The 10,835-nt window shown below is 39.1% G+C and overlaps 1 protein-coding gene across 1 annotated transcript in view; it reads right to left on the bottom strand.

The window, feature by feature from the left end:
• DDR2 (discoidin domain receptor tyrosine kinase 2) overlaps nucleotides 1-10,344 on the bottom strand; it is a 91,804-nt gene extending 81,460 nt beyond the window's left edge. The window contains exons 1-2 of the mRNA XM_075286695.1: nucleotides 9,941-10,344; nucleotides 5,734-5,829 (exon numbers count right to left, since the gene is read on the bottom strand). The gene's annotated coding sequence lies outside the window, so the exon portion shown is untranslated. The remainder of the gene's footprint in view (nucleotides 1-5,733; nucleotides 5,830-9,940) is intronic.
• Between the last annotated feature and the right edge of the window lie 491 nt (nucleotides 10,345-10,835).

Here is a 10,835-nt window from a genome sequence, read left to right on the forward strand (position 1 = left end):
CAATGGTCTTGCTCACTTTGTGCTGCTGCTAATTCCATTTTGTCATTTTGAGTAGGGGGAGACCTAGTTCCTATACATGTGCCTGTACACCCATGGCTAATTATCTGCTGGCAGTTCTTCCACCATGCCATGGATTTGTCATTAGGTAATATACGAAAATATTCTCATACAGGAGAGGACCGCATGTAGCTTCTGCTGCGAAAAACCAGTAGCAGTTGAAATGTGTCTGCCAGTGCCACCACCACCTAAAGGTGTCTTTGATCTACCCCAGGCAAGTCTTTTGGATGTTGGATCTGAACATCAGGTGGAATTCTTACTATTGCAAGTGCCACCACCTTAACCAGCTCTTATCTGTAATAGAATCATAATCAGATTCAATAATATCATCAATTTCCCACTTTTTTGTGACTTATCAAAGCAACAGGATTCCTCTATGCCCTTGCAATTCCTAACGGATTTCACCTTAGTGCCTTTACCAGCATGACTAACAGTTTCACACCCCCTGCCACTACTACCTCCACATAACACTCATGTCTTCCACCGGTACCACCTCTAAACCTAAAAAGCACTGGAAGTTCTCATCCAACTTATCAAGAACAGGAAGAAGAAGTCTTGGGCTGTCAGGAATATCTCTTGCAGCAGTTTCCACATGACTACTAGAGAATGGGATCTGTGTCAGTGAAGAAGACATGGTTGACAGTACTGTACAGAAGAAAGACAGCATAATAAATTATGTTTCCAACGGAGGAGGAGGAACGCACAGAATTTTGACTCGACGTTTGTGGTTCACTCAGCGGTGTAACTAGGAATGGCGGGGCGCTGTGGCGAACTTTTGACATGCCCCCCCCCCAACTGACACCGACGCCGAAGACCTCGACTGATCCCCTCCTACACATTCCTGCATGCTCTATTATGTCCCATAGTGGCCCCTACACACAGTATTATACCCCATAGTGGCCTCTGCATACAGTATTATGTCCCTTAGTGGCCCCTGCACACAGTATTGTGTCCCTTAGTGGCCCCTGCACACACTATTATGTCCCTCAGTGGCCCCTACACACAGTATTATCCCCCCATAGTGGCCCCTGCACACAGTATTATGCCCCACTGTGGACACCCATAAACAATTATACTCTGGGGTCTTTTCAGACCCCAGAGTATAATAATCGGAGACCCAGGGGGAGAAAAACATAAAACATTTTACTCAACTATCTCCCGGATCTGCTGCAGGCCTCCGCTGTAGTCCATCTTCAATGATGTCAAACGTCACATGACCCAGGACGCAGGCCGGGGTCATGAGACGTCAGATGACTAGACCTGAAGCCTGCCCGGATCGTGGAGAGGTAAGTAACAGTGTTTTTTATGTTTCTTACCTCTCCTGGGCCTCCGATCATTATACTCGGGGGTCTGAAAAGACCCACGGGTATAATGATAGTGTTTGTGGGGCCCGCAGTATCACATACCGATCCCGGCCCTGCCAGGATCGGTAAGTAAATAGGGTCCGTTACCGTTACGGCCTATTAAGAATAAAAAGAACGGCAGCGGTAGCGGCTGTTGCCGGGCCCCTAATGTCCTGGGCCCTGTGGCAGCTGTCTCTGCTGCTACGTCACTGTGTTCACTGTTTTCAAAAATGTCTTTGTTCTCAGGAGGTATCATAACAGTGTGGTTACTGGCTGGACTGTCAGAACCAGAAGTAGTGTTGCTGTTGTTAGCTACATTCTTATCATTAGTACTTGCACCACCCCTACCTGATTTTACCTGTCCCCTGTCTGACTTGATTCTTTCAGTCATTTTACTGCACACTGCTTAATTATAATAGTGATTGCCTGATTGGCAACAATTTTGACTCTGTGTGTATGTCTTTTTCTTGTCAGTTATTATTAAGCTTAACAAAACAAAGAAAAAAAAAAGACCCTTAACAAATTTTGTAGAGATTCCCTCACGGAGAACCAAGCAGGAAAGGAGGGGTAGGGGGTGGGCGCTCACAACCAAATACTTCTGAAAAATTCCTTTAACAGTTTTGTTACGCACAACGCATTTTGGGCACTGCCCTTTCTCAAGTGAAATACAAACTGAGCAGTAGTCTAACAAACTTTTTCAGCTTAGCACATGCTCTTTTATACTGTTTATTTGGGTGAACAAAAAAATAAATAAGAGAATTTTTTCATATTAGGGCAGCTCTCAAGATTGTTTATTCGGTGGTCAAGATAAACCTCAAATATTGTCGATTGTTTTCAGATGAGCAGGCTGCTATTTAATGGGTGAGCAAAAAAATAATAATAATAATTAGGATTACAAAAAAAAATTCAAAGGAGAATTATTATTATTATTATTATTTTTTTAAACGAATGCTGTTAGTGAGACTATTTATTGACAGGCTCTGTCACACTGTTTATTGGGTTATCACCGCAGAAGCTTTGTGTAAGAGATAGATGCCACTACAATCTCAATACAATCTCACTACAAGATCAACACCAGAATCCACAACAATACTCACAATGCAGGTCACAACAAGAGATCAGAACCAAAAGAGTAATCCTATTCAGGACAAGGTCAATCAGAGAGTTCATAGTCAACACCAACAGCATAAGACAACAAGATATTCAGTAAACAAGCCAAGGTCAGTATAAGCAGCAAACAAACGGGTATGAACAAATACTATACTTTTTTTTTTTATAGTAGCCTGCTTCACCATGCAGTTTATTGAGTGAATAAAATAAAATACCTTCTTAAATAAAATAGATTTTTGTCAGATGAGTGCAGGCTGTGAAACTACATATTGGGTGGGCAACAAAAAAACGCTTAGGAAAATGAGATTTTTTTTTTCAGATTAGCAGGCTCCTTCACACTGTTTAGTAAGTGAGCAAAAAAAACCTTTTAAATAACTCTGATTAGTGTTTTTTTTTATTATTGATGGTATTTTATAATGCATTGCAATGCATTAGCATTGTATTATTGATCAAGACCCCTAAGAGGTGTAAAAGTTACAGTAAGAAAAAAGTTACTAAAAATAAAGAAAAAAAATTCAAATCAATCCCCTTTCCCTATAAATATATAATAGTACATAAATAGATTAAAACACATATACATTGCATATCCCTAATTCCAAAAACATCTGGCCTACAAATTTACAAGGGGTATATCATTGGGATTTTACATCTAACTAAGCCTATCTTAATGTAGCCTTTAGGGTCAGTGCCCACTGAGTTTTTTTGGCGCTGATTTTGACACTAAATCTGCCTCAAAATCAGCTTCCAAAAAAGCCTCCTAACAGTGTTGGGAGGTTTTTTTTTTTGGAGGCTGATTTTGAGGCAGATTCAGCGTCAAAATCAGCGCCAAAAAACTGTATACACTGACCCTAAGGGTACTATAGACCTACCTTTTATTTCATGAAAAACTTATCATCTTATGCGAATCAGTCTTCTGGGAGCACATGGGGCGTTCATCATCCTGGATCTGCATTGCTTCCCCCTACTTGCTTGCTGTTCACTCCTTTTCTCCTTTGCTTCCTTGTCCCATCAGTGAACTGCACAGGCGCTCATCTAAGAAGAAATCCAAGATGGTGCATAGAGCAGGCACTGTACACTCAGGCCCGAAGCTTAAATTAAGAGTGTACTGAGCACGTGTAAGATTTCATTTGCACCAAGAGGACAAGGAAAGTAAGAAGAGGAGAAGGAGTAAACAGCAAGCAAGCAAGAAGGGGCACCGATGCAGGTCCAGTCTGATGACGCGGGTGTGCTCGGAGCACAGAGGGAATGGAAATCGTCCCAGAAGAATGATTTACATAAGAAAACTGGTTTTTCGTGAAAACAGCTACAACAGTTAGGAAACAAAAGGTTATGCCTAAAATAGCCTTTCTAAAGGCTACCTGAAGATAGGCTTTGATAAAAATGTAAAATCCCAATGATAGACTCACTTTAAAAATATTTTTTTAGTATAGTGAACGTCATAGCGGGGAAAAAAAATCAAAATAGCTGAACAGCTGTTTTTTCGCTATTTCACGTCTCATTAAAATTTGTATAAAAAGCGATGAAAGCAATAGACATTCCTCATCTAGTACATCTAGTCCCACAAAAAGACGTTTTTTGCATGCCAAAATGATGAATATGGGAGCCAAAAGAAATGTTTATTTATTAAATTTATTAAATTTATTTTTCGTTTTGCAAAGGGGTTTAAAAAACAAAAACTATATAAATTTGGAATTGCCATAATTGTACTGACCCACAGAATACATAATGAGCACCATAAAGACAAAGCTCATGAGGAAGTCCCACAAATGCAGTTTTTTATTGATTCCATCCCATTCAGAATTTTTTTTCCAGCTTTCCAGTGCATTGTATAGAATATTCTCCATTACAAGCACAATTTACCTGCAAACATTAAGTGCTCTGTGAACTGAAAAATATGGCGTATGGTTTTTGGAAGATGGGAAGCTAATTTTCTTAAGCTTAGGACATCTCTCCAGACCATAGAGTAGAACTCTGTGGTCCTAAAGATATTCTCTCACGAACATAACCATATTTAAGCTTGTAGACAATTAGAAGTTAAATACTTTTGCAAATATAAATAATTTGAAATGTTGAAGCATTTTAAAGATTTTCTCTAAATGTCTTAGAAGTGACAGCATTTTGTCTTCATCAGTTGCCAATGGACACAAACATGAATGCAGGAGCTTTCTATGGTCGCCTACATTTCAGGAATCTGCCAAGATTTCCTTATTGTGGTCAATTATCTGCTTGTACATGCACTGTCCCTATCTGTTTGCAGGCCGATCATCGCAAGTGCATTTTCAGGTCGTGGCAGCACACAGCAGTGTTCTTGCTTGAACAGGGGTAGGCTCCAGTTGTAGACTTTCTGTGCTAGCATTCAGTAAAACTCCAGAACACCACTCACATACTGTCAAGTGAAAGTACCTCAAAGATGAGTGGCCAGAATGAAACTGAAACAATATGGTGTCTTCAAACAGGAGATATGTGATGGTCCCAGATGTCAGACCTGATATTGAGATATATCCTCAGGATAAGTCATCAATATTACGATTATGGAAATCCCATTTAATGATGATACAATCCATGACTCTTAAATATTCTTAGTACCAAAAAACGTTATTCATACTCCAGTGCCATACACCATGAAATAAATACCCAAAGCAGCACTAGCATTTTCCAAAAGCCACTCTGTCCTTAATAGCTTCACTTAAAAAAAAGTCTAATTCTAATTCTATAAAAGTCTATGTTATTAGCACTGTCAGTTTAGAGGTTAGCAGTACTGAACACAAAGAAGCTAAAGGAAGATCCTTAAAGGGGTTGTGCCAGTAAAGTAAATTATGATGACCTACAGTATCGACAAGCTAATTAATAACTTGTTTATCAGTGGGGGCCCATCTGTTTGACTTTCCACCAATCCCAAGACCAGAGTCCTTTCTCTCCTTGTGAACGGAGCAGCAAATCGCGCACGCTCATTGCCAATGCATTCATTTTATTTGGAACTGCTATGGCCAAAGCAAGCAGAGTATTTCAATGCAAGACCATTCCCACCATTAAGTTATTTATCTATTTCACTCTGTACGAACATGATCATAAAGGTAACTATATCGGATGTCATCACCAACCATTAAAATATTGATGAACACAGGTAAGCCTGTTCTATTGCCTGAATACAGCTCAGAGCTTTTTTGTCAGATCATAGTCAAGTATATAAGACATTACACTGGATTTATTACCATTCATTTACCTTTTCTGTGTTGATGATTTTTCTGTGGAGCAGTGATAGCTTGTTCCAACTACCTACGGCCTGTGTGATCCTTTTTCTCCCCCTGCTAGAAGTTCACTGTGGAACAGGAAACAGGTCATTGTAATCTGAAGTTGCATTTCATGCAAGAACTTCTCAAATAGGGTCATGAAACATAAAAAAAATTAGCATGATACTACCACAGAATGTTTTGAGGATGTCAAAATGACTAGAACTGGGGTACATAAAATATACAGTGAAATCTCCCCATAAGTCTATCCATTTGAGAAACCCCCCTATTAAAACTGCTTTTTTCTATCATAGTTGCCACCCCCCCTTTATACTCTATGGAAGCTACCTCTCTGTAAGAAGACCACCCCATTATGCTCAAAGAAATGGTCTTTTGTTGGATATTTTTCACTGAGTATCTCCATATTCACCACAAGACCACACATTGGACTGACATACACAGTGAGATGAATGTGGACGCAGCACTATTCTGTGGTCATCACTGGACTCCACCAAGCAAGAAAAGAAAAGTGGCCAGTGTTACACTAGAGCAGACATTCCATGGGTACATGATGGTGTATACTGTACATCCATGTGGGATATAGTATATCCCATCCACTGGGACAATAAAAGAAACACATTTTATGTAAATACCACCCTAAAATTACAAGGCCTTTAAAGATCTGAGTTTGTCCTATGAAATGTCAACAAGTATGGTCAAGGCTTTCATTGAAGATAGAAAAATCGAAAGGAAACTATGCTAGGAACCAGAGATGAGAAAGAGAGTCCATTTAGACCAATATGTAAAGGAATACCATTCTGGGAACTAGGAATATGAGGGAAGGGCCGTGGTGGTGACTAAGAACAAATAGAAATCCATATTGGGGACCAGAACTAGCATCTTGAACTAGGAAATGTGTAGGTCATCAGGAGACTAAGAAAGTGTTGGTGCTCCCTATCGTTATGGGTGTGGGTGGGAGTAAGTTGTGTACAGTACCCTGGCTGTTTTATTAGCCTCAGTCTAGGCCTGGATCTGTGTAATATGCTGTTGTGATCAATCATAAAATACAGGATTTGGGGCTTTTTCATCATTATTTGTGTCTTTGATTGGATATACATGCTTGTTGACTACATTAGACTGTTTAACCTGCATTCTAGCTACTTTAAGATGACCACTCCTATAAAAGACCATAGATTTAGTTGGGCAGCTCAAAGTGGTTTCACCGTTCACTGTTATGGCTTACCTTTATGGGCACTGTTAGGCCGTGGCCTGTCTGAAACATTGTAGGAAGAACCACAATGCGTTGCTGCCATGGTTTTTCCCATAGCGCTTTTTTTTTTTCTGTGGAACGTCACGTGAGGACCTTAGCCTTAAAAAGTACACTATACATAAATTTAGGGTGATTGTCTTCTATTGTTTCATAGTAATCTTTATGTATAGTTATTTTAAACAGTATGGATAGTTTTCTTAAAGGGATTTATTGGCTCCCAAACTATTTTTCATACTGATGACACTGGCTATATCATCATTATGTCATCTGTCATATGGTGGCCTGACACATAGACCTTGTAAATGTCAGCTTTTGCGGCAGCCTCCAGGTGTCAGAATCTGCTAGTGGATGTGAAGATGGACAGCAGCCCCATCCACTGCATAGCAGTTCTTTCAGGTAACTTGAATGCCTCGGGCTCCTGTCCACGAGCAGCTCCTGGCAATTGGTGGATGCTTCATCAGCTGATCTGTGTTGGGTTTGGGTGTCTCGTGGGTCTTAGGTCATCTATATGAAAAATAGATTTAGGTCTGGACAGCACCATCTAAGGCTAAGGCCCCACATAGTGGAAGCACAGCGTTTCCAGGTGCTGTGGAAATGCAGTAGATAAAAAGACTTTGTTTTACAGTCCAGCAAAGTGAATGAGATTTCATTAGTCTCATCAATACTTTGCAAAACAAAAGTACAGTGCAAATGCAGCGTGACTATTAGTAATCCATGTCCAGTTGCTGCAGATAAGCTGTAATTTTTACAGCCACCCTTTGACCCCTTTCACTTGGGAGTATTTTGGTCAGTATTTTGGATCAGTAATTGTAACGCAAACCAGGTGTGGAATCGACAGATATTTGCTTCCACTGTATTTTGGACCCTCTCCTGGTTTTGGATTACAGGTGCTAATGAGAAATACTTGAACATGAAAGGGTCCTTGGTATACAAATTATCTGTATCTTGAGGAAATGGGTGATCAACAGGATTGAAAGGACTTGCAATTCTTTATCAGGATATCATTTGCATGTGATATTTTCATGCTCTAGCGATACCCTACATTATGTGGTCTAAATATAGATTAGTTTATCTATGTTAAAGTGATATTCCTATCTTGGCCAAACATGACTGAGATGGGAATTCATGGCTGCTCTTCCTACTATCCTATCCTTAGGATAGGCCATTAATATTAGATCTGCTGATCATCTGTACCAAGAAAGCGCCACTCTTGGTAATATTTACATACTGCAAGCGCCACTGCTCACTTGCTGTACCAACTGTAGTGTCAAGTTTAGGTACTGCAGCCTGTCCCATTGAAGTCTATTACAGTTTGTATAGCGAGTGAGCAGTGCGGCTTGCAGTATGGAAACATTACTGTGAGCCACGCTGTCTAGGTACAGGTCCTGAGAAAGGCCATTAATACAATCAGGTAGCCCCTTTGGCTCCCCTCAGAGAGATAGAGACAGGTTTATTCCTATCTCAGCCAGGAAAAGCTAAGGCGTTATACAGTAACAGCAAAGTGGATGGGATTCATGCGAATCCCATGCCCACTTTGCAGTAAAATAAATAGCACGAACACACTGCGATTTCCAAAACCAACACGGTTTTAGAAATCGCAGCATGTCAATTATATCTATGGAAACGCCGGAGGCTTTATTGTAGATATAATTGTAACAGAAAGTCCACGGCAAAAAACTCCTTGAACTTTTTGTGCAAAGCACTGTGGGATGAACCACAATGCGTTCCTGCCGCAGTTTTTCCCGCAGCGCTTTAGCACTGCAGATCATCCTGTGGGGCCTTAGCCTAAGACTACATTCACACAAACACTGAAAAAACAGCTATGAAAAATGGATGCAACATCTGGTTTTTTTTTTCATGGCCATTTTGCATCTTTGGGACATCAATTTTCACAGATAGTTGTAAGTATATGGAGGGATCCATGAAAATGACAAAATAAGACATGTAAATAGCCATATAAGGTTCCATTGTTCTGAAAAATGGCTGTGTGTCAGCAGTAAAAAAAATCAAATGGTTGTCACAGAGCTGTTTTTCATGTTTGTTTGAATAGAGTCTAACATGGGAATAATTCATTAAGCATAAGCTATTTTAACTTAGTATATTGGTTTTAAACAATTAGAATAAATAATGCTATACATCCTTGTGTTACATTACAGTATCCTTATGGAAAAACCAGCAGCCATCTCCTCCCTGTTGAACGCAAAAGGTAAACGGACAGAAGGTGTGAATGAACACATGCCACAGGCCTATTTGCTGTATACAGAGGGGCACAGCTACACAGGAGTTTAGAGGTGTCATCTGCAGCCACTTGACACTAAAGATTCCAACTATTTATTACATCTTCAAGATCTAATGTATATTGCTGGTTCTTTCCCTTTAACATTTGTAGTAATTCTATTTTTTTTTATAACTATTGATAATACTATATTTTCATAACCTCAAATTCTGTGTATCTTTCACAAATGTTTTTTCATTTTTTAATATAAAAATATAACAATTACATGAAAAATTTCTGTTTGTTATTTTTGCAGATTGTTGTCATCAAACTACATATCCCAACTTAAATAGCATATTTTTTAATGTGTTAAACTGTTATTTACCTTAGCACAAAGAAATATATAAAATCTTAAAAACTACATTGGAAATTGACACTATGTTTTAACATTTTTCGTTCTTTTTGGCCATTGCAATTCTCCATAGTTTTGCTAGTTTAATCTCCATTTCTACAAGAGGAGCCGGCAACACCATGCCAATCTGTGAGAATTATCTTGCCAGAAAAATATTGCAGAGAGCATACAGTTACCCCTACAAATCCATTAACTAGACAGTCTAGACCAGGCACAGGCACCGCAAACTGTACGGAACATTAGAAATCATATGTGTATTAAAACTGTAAGCGATACAAGAGAAGACAACATTCTAAAACTTACATTCCCGATGATCACGTTTCTGCAAGATGGAGAATTCTGTGATTTCTGAAGACTTGGGAGACTCTTACCACAAAGTTCGTTTAACTCATGGTAAACTTCTTCTCGAGTCCCTCATTCTCTCAACGTTCTCTTGTATGTTTTCCTCCATATTTTCCCGGAGCTTTCTTAGTTTATTTAATGATTCTCAAACAAACAGAGAAGTAAATAGTAAAAAAAAGTTGTATATTTCCCTCTTATAGAACTGAACGGGTTAGTATAAATCAGTTTTAGAAATCCCCAATCCGAGTATATCCTTACAACAAACTCTCAAGCTGAAGGAGAGAGAATCATCCGCTTCCAAAGGAAATGTTTGCAGGGAGGTTCAGTAATGTGCCTGATGTAAGACGTCTTTGAGAAAGTTTCTGTGTATGGCATAGAGGCTGCCAGAGATCCCAGCATGCAACCTGTACAACATTTGGTTTCAATTAGGGAAAGAAAATTTAGCTCACAATAACACTGGCCTCTGTTAGATTCTTTTTCCCTGACCCCAAAACTGTTTACAAATGAAAAAAAAGTTTTATGAAAACTAAAGTCTGCTTAAGCAATGTTTTCAGGAAAATACAAAATATAAAATAGCAAGTATGTTCTTGACCATAACGTTTTTGTACAAATATTGGTGTTTTGTGGGAAGAATAAGGCATTTTGCAAGGATGAAATAGCTTGCTAAAACTGATAACTAGAAGGAGGAAATCATCCAAAGCTTCATATTTTACTTGGCTTTCTTTTATTGGTCATATATTATTCTAATATTTAGTATGGTACAGTATTTTATTATAGTATGAGAAATGTAATCACTGTACTTCAAGATCTATAGAATGTGTCTTAGTAATGGTAGATCCACATGGGGATACACTGT

This window comes from Leptodactylus fuscus, chromosome 9, assembly GCF_031893055.1.
Source record: "Leptodactylus fuscus isolate aLepFus1 chromosome 9, aLepFus1.hap2, whole genome shotgun sequence".
Taxonomy (NCBI): Eukaryota; Metazoa; Chordata; class Amphibia; order Anura; family Leptodactylidae; genus Leptodactylus; species Leptodactylus fuscus.